Raw genomic sequence first — 21,824 nt, 5'->3', positions numbered from 1 at the left:
ATAGTTGTTTAAAATTGCTGGGTCCAAGGCAGGCTTCTTGAGGAGGGGTCTCACCACCGCCTCCTTCAAGGCGGAGGGAAAACTACCCTGACTCAAAGAGGCAGTAATCACTGCCTGGAGCCAGCCTCGTGTCCCATCCCGAGCTGCATAAGTCAGCCAGGATGGGCACGGGTCCAACAAACACGTGGTGGAGCTCAGCTTCCCCATGATCTTGTCCACTTCTTCAGGAGTCACAGGATCGAACTCTTCCCAGATTAAATTGACAAGGCCGCCCGTATCCTCTACGTCAGACTCTGCCCAGTCGGAGTCCAAACCGGTCCGGATCCGAGCGATTTTGTCCGACAGAAATCGGCTAAATTCCTCGGCTCGACCCTGCAAGGGTTCCTCCCTCACCTCCTGATTAAGAAGAGAGCGAGTTACCCTAAACAGGGCGGCCGGGCGATTATCTGCGGACGCGATGAGGGTGGCAAAGTGGTTAGACCTAGCCACCCTCAACGCTGCGAGATAGGTTCTCGTAAACGACCTTAGTCGTAACCGGTCGGATTCGGATCGGCTGGACCTCCAACAGCTCTCTAGGCCCCATCTCCGACGCTTCATCTCACGGAGCTCCATGGAGAACCATGGGGCCCGTTGGGATCTGCGTCGGGTCAAGGGCCGCATGGGTACAACTTGGTCGAGTGCCTCTGTGGCTGCCCTTTCCCAGGCTTCCACTAAGGCATCGACCGAGCTGTGAGCAAAGGAGGCAGGTGGGGGCCCAAGTGCCGTTTGGAACCGCTCAGGGTCCATAAGGCGCCTAGGGCGGAACCATCTTGTTGGCTCAGCAACCCCACGACAGGGAGTGGCAAAACGGAAGACCATCCGCAGGAGATGATGATCGGTCCATGACAGGGGTGAATTAATTGGGGAACCCCCCCCAAGATCATCTAACCACCGTCCGGATAGAAAAACCAGAAAAACCAGATCGATTTAGTTTTACATATTAACAGCAGCTAGGATAGTATATGCACAATATTGGAAAAATGAAGAGACCCCTACAGAGGAAAATATAATTAAAAAAATAGTGAAGTGCGCAGAATGGATAGGTTAACGTTAAAAATTAAAGAAAAAGAAACTGAATAATATATAACATGAGATCTGTTTTACCAATGGTTAGCTGACAAAAACAGAAAGTTGGAAATATGAGAAAATGTGGATTATATGAGGAAGAGCTATAGCAGATTAGTAAACATTTTGATTGTTATTCAATGTCAATGTGAAAAATACTATTTTTAACAACATGATTGCTATTTCCTAGTACTTGATTGTATTTTGATAAATTACTATGAATGTGATGATTATTATATTCTAATACTTTTATACCTAGACAACACACACTTCAATACAGAAATGGAATCTTTGATGATAATAATATAACAACAATAACAATAATAATAGGCAGCTGGGACCATAGTCCCCAAGAAAACAATTAGTAACACACTACACCGTGAAGGACTGAAATCCTGGAGCACCCGCAAGGTCCCCCTGCTCAAGAAAGCACATGTACGGGCCCGTCTGAAGTTTGCCAATGAACATCTGAATGATTCAGAGGAGAACTGGGTGAAAGTGTTGTGGTCAGATGAGACCAAAATTGAGCTCTTTGGCATCAACTCAAGTCGCTGTGTTTGGAGGAGGAGGAATGCTGCCTATGACCCCAAGAACATCCCCACCGTCAAACATGGAGGTGGAAACATAATGCTTTTGGGGTGTTTTTCTGCTGGGGACAGGACAACTTCACCGCATCAAAGGGACGATGTACAGGGCCATGTACCGTCATGAGTCCTCCGGGAATAGGGCGGTATATAAATTTGATAAAATAAATAAAAATAAATCTTGGGTGAAAACCTCCTTTCCTCAGCCAGGGCATTGAAAATGGGCCGTGGATGGGTATTCCAGCATGACAATGACCCAAAACACATGGCCAAGGCTACAAAGGAGTGGCTCAGGAAGAAGCACACTAAGGCCCTGGAGTGGCCTAGCCAATCTCCAGACCTTAATCCCATAGAAAATCTGTGGAGGGTACTGAAGGTTTGAGCTGCCAAACGTCAGCCTCGAAACCTTAATGACTTGGAGTGGATCTGCAAAGAGGAGTGGAACAAAATCCCTCTTGAGATGTGTGCAAACCTGGTGGCCAACTACAAGAAACGTCTGACCTCTGATTGCCAACAAGGGTTTTGCCAAGTCATGTTTTGCAAAGGGGTCAAATACTTCTTTCACTCATTAAAATGCAAATCAATTTATAACTTTTTTGAAATGTGTTTTTCTGGATTTTTTGTTGTTATTCTGTTACTGTTAAAATAAACCTACCATTAAAATTATAGACTGATCATTTGTCAGTGGGCAAACGTACAAAACTAGCAGGGGATCAAATAATTTTCCCCTCATTGTACTACAGAAAACCACAAGCAAAATCTGTTTTTATTGAAGGCAAGAGTATAATTATGCTTAACTGAGGTTATGCTTCCAAACCCTCAGCTTCTTTGCTCCCACTTACATAACACCCAGTACTGAAAGAGCATCCATGGCTAATTTCACTAAATAGTCACACCAATGTGATTTAATTGAAGAGCAGCCTCTTGCAAGCAAATATGGGCAAAGGAAAGAAATACATCAACTGGATGAATCATACCTGAAGGGAAAAATTTGAGAACAGAATAGCAGCATGGTGTGCAGAGAGAAATGCACAGAGAAGCAGATGGGAACAAGCTGTGTTGGTTTGCACCTGAACTGTTTTCTCATAAAGGTTAGATTTTTAAACTGAAAAGAGAGAGAATGAAATAAAGTACTTGCTTACCCAGTTGGCAGGTTAATCTGGTATTTTGGTAGCAGGCGCTTCCGTAAAGGAGCTTCAAATATAACCGAAGGCCTTTAGACTTCTGAATGAAAATAAACATTCGTACAGGAGACCATTTTATAACAGAATGTTGCTCAAAATTGTCCCAAGTCCAAAAATGAAATGAGTTTAATTGGCTACTGTGCCTACGAAATAAAAGACTTGCCTGCTTTGATGTCACGGTGACGGCAGGCACGATAGCTATATTTTGCTTATGTAAAGATTCATCCAGCGATTGGTTTGTTCAAATGATAAGAGTTCGTTTTATGTTTGCGGAAAAAAATGACATCTGCTTATGCACTGTCAACTTTAAGCCAAATTCTGGAGGAAACGTAGGTTTAGCGTCTCTGCGCATGGAACTTCGTGGACAATGGAAGAGTCTCCTACTTGACCTAAGCAGCACCTGGGAACCACGGGCCTTGGCACACGTGTCCAGGCAGACACACCATTAGCTCAGGGGCAGGGCTACGTGCCAGGCTTCAAAATCCTACATGCACTTCCCATCCTTCTGCTTTGACGTGCAAGGCTGCGGTGGGGTTTTTGGATGTGAAAATGGCAGCGTTGGTGGAGCCTCGGGCTAGAGAGAGGTAAGCATGGAGTTTGGGAATGGAGGTTCATGGCGAATATGCCTGGTGGACTGGAGAGGGGTGCTTGGGCAGTCTTTGGAGCAAAGGAGGGGATGCGGTCCTGACTGGAATCTAGCACCCCTGACTGAGAGGGGGCTGACAGAAAGGACAGAGTTCCCGCGCCTAATCTGCAGACCTTGGGTATCTTGAGGGATGGTGACATAGAGTCCCCCTTAGTGAAAAGCAGCGCTCCAGAATGGTGAAGCTGGAGGCCGTGGCTGGGTTACAGTTTTCCTCCACTCATCTTGAGTTCGGTCCCAAATGTTCTGCAGGACTCTCGATTCTCTGTTCCGTTTTTGTAGATGTGGTTCGGGCGGTCAAATTGCTGCAACACAGTGGGGAGGTGCCCCCCTCCCAGAAATTGCAAGCCCTTCAGAGGGTGCTACAGAGCAAATTCTGCTGTGCCATATGGGAGGTGAGACTGAGAAGTTTGTCCTATTTAAGCTGCCCCTCCTTGCTTCTCCTGTCTTCCATATCTGTTTTTTAACCTTTTCCCCCACTTCAGAGATGAACTCCTATAGAAAAATGTTTGAGAGTAGCGAGGCTGGAGTTAGAGTGCCAGTTCTGCAGAATATTTAATACAAGTACTGACTGGGTTTCTGCCCTATGCTTAGACTGGGCTAAAAGGTGGTTGGGAAATTTTGTGGGAACCTAGCCATCTTATCACATATGAACCAGATCCATGTTAAGGGCATCATGTGTCTGATTTGTCTGGGTGTAGATTGCTACATTACAAAGCACATAGTTGTGCTGAAGGTCTTCCCCTCATTTCCCAGTACCCAGTGAAAATGCTTCATCACCTCCCAACATGTAATGTCTAATAATTGCACAGTCAGTGTAATGCAAATCATAAGATTCTTCTTTCAATCCACCCCCTACCACCATTTCAGTCTTTTTGCTGTTCTGCATCAGATCGTCTCCCAAGATTTCAGTTAACCTCTTCCATTTCTCTGTTATTTCTGAGTTTCTGATTTCTTTAGCCTCCTGTTTCCTAGCTTGAATTCTGCAAAGTCTTGCAACTGTAAAACAACCTCTGTGTCCTCTCTTGTATCTCTGGACAGGTTTATGAGCAGCTGTATGACACTGGATATTTCAGGAAGTCCTGAAATTCAGGCACATGCCACTGCCAAGGTAATTCAACAAGCCTGTTATGGCGCTACCACTAAGAGCGCCACAGAAGTCAGGATCTGTGTCTTGCCCTCTGTGAATCCAGGAAAAAAACACAGCTGCTTTAAAGTTGTTACTGACAGATGCCATAAGCACATTCATGTGCTTTCCAAATCACATTTTCTCCTTCAAAGCTGCATCTTCGTACCCTATTACAGGGGTGTCAAACTGCCGGTATTATGCCCACCCCAGCTCCGGCAATGCAAAAAAAGTCATGATACATTGCGACATGTTACATGACGCAGCATGTTTTGACACACCTTTTATTTGCATTCCCTTATTCTCCAGAATGATAAACATCCCAATGCCCTCTAGCTATCCTATCCATTAGCCTCCTTTTAAGGATTCATGATCTACCAGGGTTGTGTAATGAATTGGATTCAAAGGTAGAAAAGTATTTTGGGACATATGGGGCCAATCAGTAATATGTGTCTGCCCTCCACAACTGCAGCAGAACTGGAGAAAAGATGTATTTGGTTTCAGACAGGTGTTGCATGACTACCCCTAGCTGGGGGGTGGGGGCGCTGATGCCATAACTTGGCAGCTCCTTCCAAAAGAAACTACACTTGGCATTAATATTTGTATGTAAGATACCTGCTTATGACCATTTATTTGCTAAGGAAAATATTCTGCTGCTTTTTGTTTTGAGGACTTAATTATTTTGAGCTGTATATAAATAAAAGGGTTGGGTTTTTTCCAGCCTATTGATTTTAAAAGAAAAGGGGTTGTCCTTCACACGCAAACAGGGATGGTCGTAGGCTGGAACAGAACAGTTTGCCTCCTTCAGACTCCCACCCCTTACTATTATGGAGCAGCTATGTGCTGAGAATGCCCAGTTCTCCCAACAGCTGGCTTTGTTGGCAGCTCAAGTAACTCAGTTACAAGCACACATCCCTGCTGCTCCACCACCACCCAGGAGAAAATGCCAAGTTGTGATGCCGGACAAATTTGATGGCAACTTGGGACAATCCCATCTGTATATCAGTGTGAGAGCGGCTGATTTCCCCACTGACCGGGACAAAGTGGTGTTTATGATAAGCCTTTTCTCTGGTGCTGCAGCTCGTTGGGGCACACCCTTGCTAGCCCAACCTAGTCCATTGTTGGACAACTTTGTGGGGTTTTGTAATCATATGTGTCTGATGTATGAGGACCCCATAAAGACACAGACTGCTACCTGATGCCTGAAAGCTCTGAGGCAGGGCCGACACCCCCTACAGGGCTATATCAGCAATTTTCGGCTGCTTAGCCAGGATTCAGCCTGGAATGAGGCTGCACTCGTGGACACTTTCCAGGATGGATTGTCGGAGATGTTGGATGAGCTGGCCCGTGTTGATATTCTCTCAGACCTCAATGGGGTGATCCATCTCTGTTTGCAGATCGATGCTCGGCTGCAGCAGCGAAGGAGTCCCCATGCCACCCCAGAGACCCATGCGGCCACTGTTGTGCACGAGACCCCGGTGTTCTGTTCCAGCCTACGACCGGCCCTGTTTGAATGTCAGGGACAACCCCTTTTTATAGTCAACAGGCTGGAAAAAACCCAACCAAATTTATTTACAAAGAAATCAAAAGTTCAAACAAGAGTTAAACGGGAATAACAGACCAGGACTCTAACAGAAGATCTTCAAATGGTTGCCTTCAGCAACCAGCACCTCCCACACCTTCCCCTTTTATCAGCAGTCCCAAGGCATGGCTTCTCATTGCCTTCTCTCACCGAGTTGCCTCATTGCCTTTCTCTGTTCTACTCTGCTGGATTGCCTCCTGCTCCTAGAGTCCCTGAATAGATCCAGCTGTGAATCATCTACGTCCAATACCTCATGCTCACACGGCTTAGTCTCATGAGGAACGTGACGAGAGGGGCCAGGCTGAGAGTCCTGCAATGCATCAGAGCCTCCCTCTGACACCAAAAGCTCTCCAAACCCCTCCTCCTCCTCTTCAGAATCATCAGACTCAGCTGCTGGTATCACAGGCTGACGCTGAATCACAACACCCGGTACAGAGGGAGGAGCCAATGGAATTAGGTGCTGCCAGGCTTCGCCTATCGGTGACAGAAATAAACAGGTGACGTTTGGGGTATGTGTGTTTTTACTGTGGGGACTGTGGGCATTTGGCCGCCTTCTGCCCCAAGAAGCAATGAAGGGCATCAGTGACCGAGTCTGCCCCGAGAAAGCCAACTATTCCTCTGTCGAGAAACGCCCCGAGCCCAATCTAAAAGGTGTGTTAGGTCGGGCGTCCCACAACACCGAGCTACGTCTTTCCGATGCTCCCTGTGGACCTCCACGGCATCTGATATTGGAGGCACGTCTGATTCTCCCCGGAATGCCGAAGGGGATTCCAGTCCATGCCTTAATTGACTCTGGGGCCACTACAAATTTTATGGACTCAGCATTTGTGGCCAAATGGGCTGTTCCCCAGTGCCCGGTGGAACCGCCCATGTTAGTGGAGACTATTGATGGTCGAGTACTCCTGTCTGGGCCAATTAAGACCGCCATGCAACCATTATGTATGGCCATCAGTTCACATGAGGCCATCCAGTTCTATATGACCTCAGATCTGCATTTCCCCGTGGTCTTGGGACTGGCGTGGCTCCGGACGCATGACCCACAGATATATTGGTCACAGAATGTGGTCACCTTCCCAAGCTTACAGTGCATGGACCACACCCGCCAGATCTGTGACAGCCAGGTGGAGGGTTCCCCAGGGGTATCCTTGCCCTCCGAACTGACTGATTATGCCGATGTGTTCAGCGAGACGGAAGCGGATCAATTGCCCCCGCACAGGCCCTATGACTGCCCCATTGATTTGGTCCCTGACGCACCTCTCCCAGTGGGGTGTTTATACTCCATGTCGGACCCTGAGTTGTCCACATTGCGGGACTTTCTGGACAAAAATTTGGCTCGGGGGTTTCATTCGGCCCTCGTCCTCGCCAGTGTGTGCACCTGTGCTCTTTGTCAAAAAGTAGTCCGGCAAATTGCGGATTTGCTGTGATTATAGGAAATTAAATGCCATCACAGTGCACAATCGATACCCGCTGCCCCTCATCCCCGAACTCTTGGACCAGCTCCAGGAGGCAAAGATTTTCACGAAACTGGGCTTGCGTGGAGCTTACAACCTTGTCAGAGTTCGGTCGGGTGATTATTATTATTATTATTATTTATTAAATTTATATGCCGCCCTTCTCAGGGCAGCTCACAACAATAAAAAATTAAAAAACATAGAATACAAAGATTAAAAAAGAATTAAACAATAAATAAAGGACAATTTAAGCCGATAAAAACAAATTTAAAAACCGACTTCCTGTTTGGTAGCGTCGAGGCAAGTTGGAAAAGTCAGTGCTCGGCTTTCCAGCTTGATTTTTTCTTCGTCTAACAACCCTTAAAGGGTTGAAAGTTGCCTTGGAGAGGCAATGAAGTAGGAGGGGCCATCAGGAGCTCGGATCGGGGCACCCGATCAGAGCGAACTATAAGACCCTCTGCAAAACGAAGATAAAAGGCTGATTTTATCGTCAGCCAGACGCCTCCAGCGGGAAGCAGAAATCACAAATCAGAGAAACTCCGACAGCGTGTTGAACCTGGGTGAGCAGATTGTTTCCTTTCCTTCTCTCAGAAGATTATTAATGTTGAATCCCTGATGATAAGAGCTGGAAGGCAAAGACCCTCAAGATTTATGAGCGGCAGGTAATTATTTGGGGTGGAAGAGATTCTTTGTTTAAAAATATCGGACTTGGACATTGATAAATAAGCTAAGGAGGACATCTAGTGGTGAAAAAAAAGAAGAATGGAATTTCTGTAATATTCTTTGTTGATAGAAACGTGACCTTGGGAAGAACAGCTGCAGTAAGATAAAGCTGCTTTGTTATGAGACTGAGTTTCAAAGCTACTTTTATTGAACTGGAATAGTTTAAACAGACACTGTTTTTGCCATAGACTATAACCTTCAAAATGACTTCATCTAATATTACTAGACTTACGAAAAAAACCCTCCTCTGCACCCTCAGTTGGCCAATCCAGCCCTACAACACATGGATCCATTGAAGCCATGTTACAAAGGGAAAAGACCACAGTTCAAAGTGAAACACAGACTTCATTAAAATTTATTCAGGATCTTATCTTGAAAAATCAAGAGACTGTGGAAAAACATTGCTTGGAGACACAAGGGAATCATAGAATTACGCAGGCAACATTGGAGAAGTTAAATGAAGAAATGATGGCTATAAAGGGGAAACTCGAATCTCAAAATCAAATGATACTACAAAATCAACAGAAGATATATAAGATTGAAGAAAAAACAGGTGAAAATGACAAAAAGATAGAATTTTTACTACAAGAAAATGAAAAGTTGGATAATGAAATTAAAATTTTGGAAATGGCAAATGCGGAACATTATTTGAGATTCCAAAATATTCCTGAAGATAAAGCAGAAAATATAGAAGAGGTGATTATTGATATCCTGGAGGAGGCTCTTAAGACAGACAGATCCGAAATTTACCTTGAGCTGGACGGGGTTTTTCACTGCAATTCAAGTTATGCAAGAAGAAATAAATTACCAAGAGAAGTACATGTACGGTTTGCAAGGAAGTCAACAAGAGATGAAGTATTGCAGAAAGTAAGAGATGAACCAATACAATATAAAAACAAATTGTGGTCTTAAAACAGATACCTAAAAGAATTAGAGATTCACAAAGACAGTACCATTTTCTGACTACGAAACTTATAGCTAAGGGTATAAATTTCAGATGGCTGACACCAGAAGGCATTTTAATAAACTGGAACAATACAAGATACAGACTCGATTCAATTTGGAAAGCAGAAGATTTTGAAGAGGAAGAGGAACTTTGGAGGAAGAAGTAAAAAGAGGCCAAGAGGAAAGTAAGGAACAGAAACAAGTAGAGGAAGAGCAGATCCAAGGAGCAACCGCATCAACAAAAGAACAGGAAGAGGAAGATCTTCAAAAGGGGAAAGATGAAAGACCTGCTAAAGAACAAAGATCTACCAGATCGGCCAGATCAAAATATAAGTAATGGAAATGGATAAAGAAAGTGGAATTTTTTCAGTAAATATAAATGGACTGAATTCTCCAATTAAAAGAAACAAGATTTTTAGGAAATTATGGAAACTAAATTTGGATATAATTTGTTTGCAAGAAACACACATAAATGCACAACATCATAAATTGTTGGAATATCCAAAAATTGGAAAACTTTATTATGCATCAGCACAACAACAAAAAGAGAGGAGTAGCTCTATATATTAAAGAGACAATAAATTTGAAAATGGTATACTCAGATGAAGAAGGAAGAATATTAATGGTGGAGATTTATCTGCATCAAAAACAAATATTATTGGTGGCAATATATGCACCGAATAACAATCAGGATAAATTTTATAAAAATTTACATAGAAAAATAGTAGAAATGGAATATCAAAATGTTTGTTTACTAGGAGACTTTAATGCAATAACAGATGGAAAAATTGACTATAAAAGTAACAAAACAAAGAAAAATGGTAGAGGAAAACGACCTAAGACATTTTTTGATATGGTGGAGGAAATTGGACTTCAAGATGTCTGGAGGGAAATAAACCCACAAAAATTACAATATACTTTTTACTCAAATAGCCAGACAACTTGGTCAAGAATTGATACGATTTGGATGACTGTGGATTTGAGAATGAATGTGCAGGACATTGAAATAGAAATAGGTATATGGGCAGACCATAACCGTTTGAAAATGACCTGGAAAGAGATACAAAAAAAGACCAAGATGGACTTTAAATTGTTCTATATTAAAAGAAAAAGAATTTATAGAACTAACAAAAAAGAGATGGAATTTTTCTTTAAAGAAAATAAAAAAGAAGATACTAAGACACAAAACTTATGGGACACTGCTAAAGCATATTTTAGAGGTATAGCAATATCGTATATGGCAAAGAAAAACAAACAGAAAACAGCAATATATATCACTAAGAGAAGAATTTGGAAGATTAGAATTAGAACTGCAAAAGAATCCCCCAAAAAAGACTTTAAAAAGAGATATGGACATGATAAAACACAAATTAAATTTGTTAGATTCGGAAAAAGTGGCAGAACAGATAAAAAGAGCGAAGCAAAATTTTTTTGAAAATGCTAATAAACTGAGAAGATGGTTAGCTTATAAACTTAAAAAACAGAAAGAAAAAAAATGATACACAATCTGCTGGACGGGGAAGGTTATTTACAATACATAAATGAAGAAATTAAAAAGATAGTTAAAGAATTTTATAAAGACTTATATGACAGGAGGGAGATTCCAATAGAGAAAGTTGTAAAATACTTAGAAAACAGTAACCTTCCGAAGATTCCAGAGACATTTAAAAATATATTAGATGAAGGAGTTACAATGATGGAAATAACAGAGGCTATAAAAAGACAAAAAAATGGTAAAGCTCCTGGTCCAGATGGACTCCTGGCAGAATTATACAAAAGTTTGCAAGAGATATTAAGCGATCCGTTGAAAGATGTTTGCAATGGACTTTTAATAGAAGCGAAAATGCCAGTGATGTGGATTGAAGCAAACATTTCTTTAATACCAAAAGACGACTCAGATCAGACTCAGATTAAGAATTACAGACCGATCTCACTACTTAATGTGGATTATAAAATTTTTACCTCAATAATGGCAGAGAGATTGAAAAGATATTTGGTTGAATTTATACATCCAGACCAAAACGGTTTTTTACCGAAGAGACAAATTAAAAGTAACTTAAGAATGATAATAGACATACTGGAATATTATGAATTACATCCAGGGAAACAAATGGCATTAGTATTTTTAGATGCTCAAAAGGCATTTGATAATCTCTCTCGGCAGTTTTTAATTTATCAATTACAAGCAATGGATTTTGGTCAGAATTTTATAAATATGGTAAAAACGATATATAGTAAACAAAGTGCCAAAGTGATTGTGAACGGAGATTGTACTGAAAGCTTTGAAATAAGGAAAGGCACAAGGCAAGGATGTCCTCTATCCCCTCTGCTATTCATTTTTACTCTGGAAGTCTTAAATCGAAATATAAGACAAGATATAGAAATTAGAGGTTTGGAGTTAAAAGGTGAAATATATAAATTACAAGCATTTGCTGATGACTTGGTATTTATTTTGGAAGATCCCTTGAAGATGATTCCAAAATTGTGGGAAAAATTGGAACAATATGGTGAAGTAGCGGGATTAAAAATTAATAAAGAAAAAACTAAAATAATAGTGAAAAATGTAACAGATAAGCAAAAAAATTGAATATCAGAGGTGGTAGAAGTACAGATAGTGAAAAAGGTAAAATATTTGGGTATATATTTATCAGCTAAATGCTCAACATTAAAAGAAGACAACTATATAAGACTGTTGAAACAAATAAAGTTAGACCTGGAAAAATGGAAGAATTTAAAACTGTCTCTACTAGGAAGGATAGCTACAATTAAAATAAATATATTGCCAAAGATTTTATTCTTGTTCTAGACAATCTCAATAAAACTTGGGGGACTTTTTTTAAAGAGTTGGACTCCTTAGTTCTGAAGTTTATATGGCAGGGAAAAAAAGCTAGAATAAAAAAGAAAACTTTGCAAGATACTAAAGAAAATGGGGGTTTTGGTTTACCTGAATGGACTTTGTATTATCAAGCATCTGTACTGACATGGGTGAAAGAATGGATAATGCTTAGGAATAAAAGGTTGTTATATTTGGAGGGACACGATTTACAGTTGGGATGGCACGCATTTCTATGGTATGGGAAAAACAAAATTCATAGATATTTTCAAAATCACTATTAGAAATGCTTTGATAACTGTATGGGAAAAAATCAAAATGAAAATATATGTAAAAATTCCAGGGTGGTTATCAACAATTGAAGCTTTTTCACACGTAAATTTATTAGATTTTGAAAAAACGTGGACATACAAAGATATTTTAAATATTGATGGGACATTAAAATCGAAGCAAGAATTGGAACATCAGGGTATCAACATGTCATGGTGGGTACATTTACAAATACAAAACAGATATGAAAAAGACATGAAAATGTTTGAATTTTATAAAGAACAAAATGTGTTTGATAAGATATTATTAACTTCTGATGAGAAACTAATTAAAAAGTTGTATAATTTTTTGTTAACTTTAGAGATGGAAAGTGAAAAAATCAAAGGGTCAATGACAAGATGGGCGGAAAACTTTGGTTATAATATAGAATTAGAAGAGTGGCAAAAATTATGGGATTGGAAAAATCCCTTGTACCATCAATAGTGCAAATTGCAGATAGAGGTCAAATTTGAAAAACAAAGACATATTCATGTGCCCCCTGGTCAGGGAAACCAAAAAAACATGAGTTTCTGGGATCTGATCTGTCCCTGCGGAGTTGGCACAGGGCATAACTCACATTTGTTAGGAAAAATCCATGAAAAGTGGAAATTGGAGATAGAGCTCAAATTCGAAAAAGAAAGACATATTCACGTTCCCCGGTTCAGGGAAGCCCAAAAAAACATGAGTTTTCTGGTTCGGATATGTCCCTGTGGAGTTGGACCAGGGCATATCTCGCATATCTTAGGAAAAATCCTATATACCATGAAAAGTGGAAATTGGAGATAGAGCTCAAATTCGAAAAACAAAGACATATTCATGTTCCCCCGGGTCACGGAAACCCAAAAAAACATGAGTTTTTGGGACCTGATCTTTCCCTGTGCAGTTGGCGCATGGCATATCTTGCATTTGTTAGGAAAAATCCCATATACCATGAAAAGTGAAAATTGAAAATACAGCTCAAATTCGAAAAACAAGCACATATTCATGTTCCAATAGGTCAGGGAAGCCCAAAAAAGTTGAGTTTTTGGGATATGATCTGTCTTTTTGGACTTGGCCCAGGGCATATCTCGCATTTGTTAGGAAAAATCTCTTATTCCATCAATAGTGCAAATTGCTGATAGAGCTCAAATTCAAAAAAGAAAGACATATTCATGCTCCCCTAGGTCGAGGAAAAAAAACACATTATTTTCCTTGATCTGATCTGTCCCTCTGGAGTTGGCCCAGGGCATATCTCACATTTCTTAGGAAAAATCCCTTATACCATCAATATTGCAAATTGCAGATAGAGGTCAAATTCGTAAAAGAAAGACATATTCACGTTCCCCGGTTCAGGGAAGCCCAAAAAACATGGGTTTCCTGGATCTGATCTTTCCCTTTGGAGTTGGCCCAGGGCATAACTTGCATATGTTAGGAAAAATCCCATATACCATGAAAAGTACAAATTACAGATAGAGCTCAAATTTGAAGAAGAAACACATATTTATGTTCCCGCAGGTCACGGAACCCCTCCAAAATAGAGTTTTCTGGATCTGGTCTCTCCCTTTGGAGTTGGCCCAACTCATATCTCGCATTTGTTAGGAAAAATCCATTATACCTTGAAAAGTGCACATAGGAGATAGAACTCAAATTCGAAAAACAAACACATATTCATATTCCCCTACGTCAGGGAAGCCCAAAAAACATGAATATTTAGCATCTGATGTGTCCCTTTCGACTTGGCCCAGGGTATAACTCGCATTTGTTAGGAAAAATCCATTATACCATCAATATTGAAAATTGCAGATAGAGGTCAAATTCGAAAAACAAAGACATATTCATGTTCGGGACATGATCTTTCCCTGTGCAGTTGGCGCATGGCATATCTTTGTTAGGAAAAATCCCATATTTGATGAAAAGTGAAAATTGGAGATAGAGCTCAAATTTTAAAAAAAATACATATTCCTATTCCCCTGGGTCAGGGAAGCCCAAAAAACATGAGTTTCCTGGATCTTATCTGTCCCTGTGGAGTTGGCCAAGGGCATATCTCACATTTCTTAGGAAAAATCACTTATACCATCAATAGTGCAAATTGCAGATAGAGCTCAAATTCGAAAAAGAAAGACATATTCATATTCCCCTGGGTCAGGGAAACCCAAAAAACATGAGTTTTCGGCATCTGATCTATCCCTGTGGTGTTGGCCTAGAGCATATCTCGCATTTGTTAGGAAAAATCCCTTGTACCAACAATATTGAAAATTGCAGATAGAGGTCAAATTTGAAAAACAAAGACATATTCATGTGCCCCCTGGTCAGGGAAACGGAAAAAAAATGTGAGTTTCTGGGATCTGATCTGTCCCACAACTCACATTTGTTAGGAAATGTGCAACTCACATTTGTTAGGAAAAATCCATGAAAAGTGGAAATTGGAGATAGAGCTCAAATTCGAAAAACAAAGACATATTCATGTTCCCCTGGGTCAAGGAAGCCAGAAAAACTTGAGTTTTTGGGATCTGATCTTTCCCTTTGGAGTGGGCCCAGGGCATAACTCGCATTTCTTAGGAAAAATCACTTATACCATCAATAGTGCAAATTGCAGATAGAGCTCAAATTCGAAAAAGAAAGACATATTCACATTCCCCGGTTCAGGGAAGCCCAAAAAACAAAAACCAAAAAAACCATGAGTTTCTGGGATCTGATCTTTCCCTGTGGAGTTGGCACAGGGCATAACTCACATTTCTTAGGAAAAATCACTTATACCATCAATCGTGCAAATTGCAGATAGAGCTCAAATTCAAAAAAGAAAGACATATTCATATTCCCCCAAGTCAGGGAAAACAAAAAAAACATTAGTTTCCTTGATCTGAAATGTCCCTGTGGAGTTGGCCCAGGGCATATCTCACATTTCTTAGGAAAAATCATGTATACCATCAATAGTGCAAATTGCAGATAGAGCTCAAATTCGAAAAAGAAAGACATATTCATATTCCCCTGGGTCAGGGAAACCCAAAAAACATGAGTTTTCAGCATCTGATCTGTCCCTGTGGAGTTGGCCCAGAGCATATCTCGCATTTGTTAGGAAAAATTCCTTATACAATGAAAAGTGCAAATTGCAGATTGAACTCAAATTTGAAGAACAAACACATATTTATGTTCCCCCAGGTCTGGGAAGCCCTCCAAAAAGAGATTTCTGGATCTGGTCTGTCCCTGTGGAGTTGGCCCAGAGCATATCTCGCATTTGTTAGGAAAAATTCCTTATACAATCAAAAGTGCAAATTGCAGATTGAACTCAAATTTGAAGAACAAACACATATTTATGTTCCCCCGGGTCTGTGAAGCCCTCCAAAAAGAGTTTTCTGGAACTGGTCTGTCCCTGTGGAAAAATCCCATATACCATGAAAAGTGCAAATTACAGATAGAGCTCAAATTTGAAGAAGAAACACATATTTATGTTCCCCCAGGTCAGGGAAACCCTCCAAAAAAAGAGTTTTCTGGATCTGGTCTCTCCCTTTGGAGTTGGCCCAACTGATACCTCGCATTTGTTAGGAAAAATCCATTATACCATAAAAATAGGAGACAGAGATCAAATTCGAAAAACAAAGACAAATTCATGTTCCCCCGGATTAGGGAAACCCCAAAAAACATGAGTTTTTGGGATCTGATCTGTCCCTGTGGAGTTGGCCCTCGGCATATCTCGCATTTCTTTGGAAAAATCCCATGTACCATGAAAAGTGCAAATTCCCCCGGGTCAGGGAAGCCCAAAGAACATGAGTTTCCTGGATCTGATCTGTCCCTGTGGAGTTGGCCAAGGGCATATCTCACATTTCTTAGGAAAAATCACTTATACCATCAATAGTGCAAATTGCAGATAGAGCTCAAATTCGAAAAAGAAAGACATATTCACGTTCCCCGGTTCAGGGAAGCCCAAAAAACATGAGTTTTATAGTTCGGATATGTCCCTGTGGAGTTGGCCCAGAGCATATCTCGCATATGTTAGGAAAAATCCCATATACCATGAAAAGTGGAAATTGGAGACAGAGCTCAAATTCGAAAAAGAAAGACATATTCATATTCCCCTGGGTCAGGGAAACCCAAAAAACATCAGTTTTCGGCATCTGATCTATCCCTGTGGAGTTGGCCTAGAGCATATCTCGCATTTGTTAGGAAAAATCCCTTGTACCAACAATATTGAAAATTGCAGATAGAGGTCAAATTTGAAAAACAAAGACATATTCATGTGCCCCCTGGTCAGGGAAATGAAAAAAAAAATGTGAGTTTCTGGAATCTGATCTGTCCCACAGGGTGTAACTCACATTTCTTAGGAAAAATCCATGAAAAGTGGAAATTGCAGATAGAGCTCAAATTCGAAAAACAAGCACATATTCATGTTCCCCTGGGTCAAGGAAGCCAGAAAAACTTGAGTTTTTGGGATCTGATCTTTCCCTTTGGAGTGGGCCCAGGGCATAACTCGCATTTCTTAGGAAAAATCACTTATACCATCAATAGTGCAAATTGCAGATAGAGCTCAAATTCGAAAAAGAAAGACATATTCACGTTCCCCGGTTCAGGGAAGCCCAAAAAACAAAAACCATAAAAAAACCATGAGTTTCTGGGATCTGATCTGTCCCTGTGGAGTTGGCCCAGGGCATATCTCACATTTCTTAGGAAAAATCACGTATACCATCAATAGTGCAAATTGCAGATAGAGCTCAAATTCGAAAAAGAAAGACATATTCATATTCCCCTGGGTCAGGGAAACCCAAAAAACATCAGTTTTCGGCATCTGATCTATCCCTGTGGAGTTGGCCTAGAGCATATCTCGCATTTGTTAGGAAAAATCCCTTGTACCAACAATATTGAAAATTGCAGATAGAGGTCAAATTTGAAAAACAAAGACATATTCATGTGCCCCCTGGTCAGGGAAATGAAAAAAAAATGTGAGTTTCTGGAATCTGATCTGTCCCACAGGGTGTAACTCACATTTCTTAGGAAAAATCCATGAAAAGTGGAAATTGCAGATAGAGCTCAAATTCGAAAAACAAGCACATATTCATGTTCCCCTGGGTCAAGGAAGCCAGAAAAACTTGAGTTTTTGGGATCTGATCTTTCCCTTTGGAGTGGGCCCAGGGCATAACTCGCATTTCTTAGGAAAAATCACTTATACCATCAATAGTGCAAATTGCAGATAGAGCTCAAATTCGAAAAAGAAAGACATATTCACGTTCCCCGGTTCAGGGAAGCCCAAAAAACAAAAACCATAAAAAAACCATGAGTTTCTGGGATCTGATCTGTCCCTGTGGAGTTGGCCCAGGGCATATCTCACATTTCTTAGGAAAAATCACGTATACCATCAATAGTGCAAATTGCAGATAGAGCTCAAATTCGAAAAAGAAAGACATATTCATATTCCCCTGGGTCAGGGAAACCCAAAAAACATCAGTTTTCGGCATCTGATCTATCCCTGTGGAGTTGGCCTAGAGCATATCTCGCATTTGTTAGGAAAAATCCCTTGTACCAACAATATTGAAAATTGCAGATAGAGGTCAAATTTGAAAAACAAAGACATATTCATGTGCCCCCTGGTCAGGGAAATGAAAAAAAAATGTGAGTTTCTGGAATCTGATCTGTCCCACAGGGTGTAACTCACATTTCTTAGGAAAAATCCATGAAAAGTGGAAATTGCAGATAGAGCTCAAATTCGAAAAACAAGCACATATTCATGTTCCCCTGGGTCAAGGAAGCCAGAAAAACTTGAGTTTTTGGGATCTGATCTTTCCCTTTGGAGTGGGCCCAGGGCATAACTCGCATTTCTTAGGAAAAATCACTTATACCATCAATAGTGCAAATTGCAGATAGAGCTCAAATTCGAAAAAGAAAGACATATTCACGTTCCCCGGTTCAGGGAAGCCCAAAAAACAAAAACCATAAAAAACCATGAGTTTCTGGGATCTGATCTGTCCCTGTGGAGTTGGCCCAGGGCATATCTCACATTTCTTAGGAAAAATCACGTATACCATCAATAGTGCAAATTGCAGATAGAGCTCAAATTCGAAAAAGAAAGACATATTCATATTCCCCTGGGTCAGGGAAACCCAAAAAACATGAGTTTTCGGCATCTGATCTGTCCCTGTGGAGTTGGCCCAGAGCATATCTCGCATTTGTTAGGAAAAATTCCTTATACAATGAAAAGTGCAAATTGCAGATTGAACTCAAATTTGAAGAACAAGCACATATTTATGTTCCCCCAGGTCTGGGAAGCCCTCCAAAGAGAGTTTTCTGGATCTGGTCTATCCCTGTGGAGTTGGCCCAGGGCATATCTCGCATTTGTTAGGAAAAATCCCTTATACCATGAAAAGTGCAAATTGCAAATAGAGCTAAAATTCGAAAAACAAAGACATATTCATGTTCCCCGGGTTAGGGAAACCCAAAAATACATGAGTTTCCTGGATCTGGTCTCTCCCTTTGGAGTTGGCCCAACTCATATCTCGCATTTGTTAGGAAAAATCCATTATAGCTTGAAAAGTGCACATAGGAGATAGAGCTCAAATTCGAAAAACAAACACATATTCATATTCCCCTGGGTCAGGGAAGCCCAAAAAACATGAATATTTAGGATCTGATCTGTCCCTTTGGAGATGGCCCGGGGTATAACTTTATTTTGTTAGGAAAAATTCGCTTATATGATGTAAAGTGAAAATTGGAGATAGAGCTCAAATTAAAAAAAAAAACATATTCATATTCCCCTGGGTAAGGGAAACCCCAAAAAAATGAGTTTCCGGGATCTGACCTGTCTTTTTGGAGTTGGCCCAGGGCATATCTCGCATTTGTTAGGAAAAATCACTTATTCCATCAATAGTGCAAATTGCTGATAGAGCTCAAATTCGAAAAAGAAAGACATATTCATATTCCCCTGGGTCAAGGAAACCCAAAAAACCCAGCATCTGATCTGTCCCTGTGGAGTTGGCCCAGAGCATATCTCGCATTTGTTAGGAAAAATTCCTTATACAATCAAAAGTGCAAATTGCAGATTGAACTCGAAAAACAAAGACATTTTCATGTTCCCCCCGGTTAGGGAAACCCAAAAATACATGAGTTTTCTGGATCTTATCTGTCCCTGTGCAGTTGGCCCAGGACATATCTCGCATTTGTTTGGAAAACTCCATTATACCATGAAAAGTGAACATAGTTAGTTCAAATTCGAAATTCGAAAAACAAACACATATTCATATTCCCCTACGTCAGGGAAGCCCAAAAAACATGAATATTTAGGATCTGATCTGTCCCTTTCGACTTTGCCCAGGGTATAACTCGCATTTGTTAGGAAAAATCCATTATACCATAAAAATAGGAGACAGAGTTGAAATTCGAAAAACAAAGACAAATTCATGTTCCCCCGGGTCAGGGAAACCCAAAAAAACATGAGTTTCCTGGATCTTATCTGTCCCTGTGGAGTTGGCCAAGGGCATATCTCACATTTCTTAGGAAAAATCACTTATACCATCAATAGTGCAAATTGCAGATAGAGCTCAAATTCGAAAAAGAAAGACATATTTATATTCCCCTGGGTCAGGGAAGCCCAAACAAACATGAATATTTAGGATCTGATCTGTCCCTTTGGGGTTGGCCCAGGGTATAACTCGCATTTGTTAGGAAAAATCCCATATACCAGGAAAAGTGCACATAAGAGATAGAGCTCAAATTCAAAAAACAAAGACATATTCATATTCCCCCGGTTCAGGGAAGCCCAAAAAAACATGAATTCTCCAGATCTGATCTGTCCCTGTCGAGTTAGCTGAGGGCATGTCTCGCATTTGTTAGGAAAAAACATGAGTTTTCGGGACCTGATCTGTACCAAATAGAGCTCAAACTTGAAGAACAAACACATATTCAAAAAACAGAGATATATTCATGTTCCGTCGGGTCAGGGAAACCCAAAAACACATGAGTTTTCTGGATCTTATCTGTCCCTCTGCACTTGGCCCATGGCATATCTCGCATTTGTTAGGAAAAATCCCATATACTATGAAAAGTGCAAATTGCAGATAGAGCTCAAATTTGAAGAACAAAGACATATTTATGTTCCACCAGTTCAGGGAAGCCCCCCCAAAAATGACTTTTTCGGATCTGATCTCTCCCTGTCGAGTTGGCCCAGGGCATAACTCGCATTTGTTAGGAAAAATCCCTTATACCATCAATCGTGCAAATTGGAGATAGAGCTCAAATTCGAAAAAGAAAGACATATTCACGTTCCCCGGTTCAGGGAAGCCCAAAAAAACATGAGTTTTCGGGACCTGATCTTTCACTCTGCAGTTGGCGCATGGCATATTTCGCATTTGTTAGGAAAAATCCCATATACCACGAAAAGTGCAAATTGCAAATGGAGCTCAAATTCGAAAAACAAGCACATATTCATATTCCCCTAGGTCAGGGAAGCCCAAAAAAGTTAAGTTTTTGGGATCTGATCTGTCCCTTTGGAGTTGGCCCAGGACATATCTCGCATTTGTTAGGAAAAATCCCTTGTACCATCAATATTGCAAATTGCAGATAGAGCTCAAATTCGAAAAAGAAAGAAATATTCATATTCCCCCAAGTCATGGAAAACTAAAAAAACATGAGTTTTCGGGCTCTCAACTGTCCCTGTGGAGTTGGCACAGGGCATAACTCACATTTGTTAGGGAAAATCCATTATACCATCAATATTGAAAATTGCAGATAGAGATCAAACTCAAAAAACAAAGACATATTCATGTTCCCCGTGGTCAGGGAAGCCCAAAAAATGTAAGTTTTTAGGATCTGATCTGTCCCTTTGGAGTTGGCCCAGGGCATAACTCGCATTTGTTAGGGAAAATCCATTATACCATCAATATTTAAAATTGCAGATAGAGATCAAACTCAAAAAACAAAGACATATTCATGGGCCCCCTGGTCAGGGAACCAAAAAAAAACATGGGTTTCTGGGATCTGATCTGTCCCTGTGGAGTTGGCACAGGGCATAACTCACATTTGTTAGGAAAAATCCATGAAAAGTGGAAATTGGAGATAGAGCTCAAATTCGAAAAAGAAAGACATATTCACGTTCCCCTGTTCAGGGAAGCCCAAAAAAAAATGAGTTTTCTGGTTCGGATATGTCCCTGTGGAGTTGGCCGAGAGCATATCTCGCATATGTTAGGAACAATCCTATATACCATGAAAAGTGGAAATTGCAGATAGAGCTCAAATTCGAAAAAGAAAGATATATTCATATTCCCCTGGGTCAGGGAAACCCAAAAAACATCAGTTTTCGGCATCTGATCTATCCCTGTGGAGTTGGCCTAGAGCATATCTCGCATTTGTTAGGAAAAATCCCTTGTACCAACAATATTGA

General features: G+C 40.7%; 1 protein-coding gene and 1 long non-coding RNA gene across 4 annotated transcripts in view; both read left to right on the top strand.

The window, feature by feature from the left end:
• LOC310648284 (U1 small nuclear ribonucleoprotein 70 kDa-like) overlaps positions 1-2,410 on the top strand; it is a 37,870-nt gene extending 35,460 nt beyond the window's left edge. Inside the window, exon 11 of the mRNA XM_083376036.1 lies at positions 1,364-2,410. The gene's annotated coding sequence lies outside the window, so the exon portion shown is untranslated. The remainder of the gene's footprint in view (positions 1-1,363) is intronic.
• Positions 2,411-2,604: 194 nt separating this feature from the next.
• Positions 2,605-12,185, top strand: LOC310648285. Of its 3 annotated transcripts, XR_014494053.1 has the most exons (4): positions 2,605-3,910; positions 4,557-4,626; positions 6,431-6,720; positions 8,173-12,185. It is a non-coding gene; the product is annotated as an uncharacterized lncRNA (long non-coding RNA). The 3 variants fall into 3 exon arrangements; XR_014494052.1 differs by having other exon boundaries at positions 6,599-12,185; XR_014494054.1 differs by having other exon boundaries at positions 6,431-12,185.
• Positions 12,186-21,824: the final 9,639 nt, after the last annotated feature.

Source organism: Vipera ursinii, assembly GCF_947247035.1.
Source record: "Vipera ursinii genome assembly, chromosome: W".
Classification (NCBI taxonomy): domain Eukaryota; kingdom Metazoa; phylum Chordata; class Lepidosauria; order Squamata; family Viperidae; genus Vipera; species Vipera ursinii.
The sequence above is the reverse complement of the archived record's forward strand: the minus strand, read 5'-3'. Positions and strand labels throughout refer to the sequence as shown.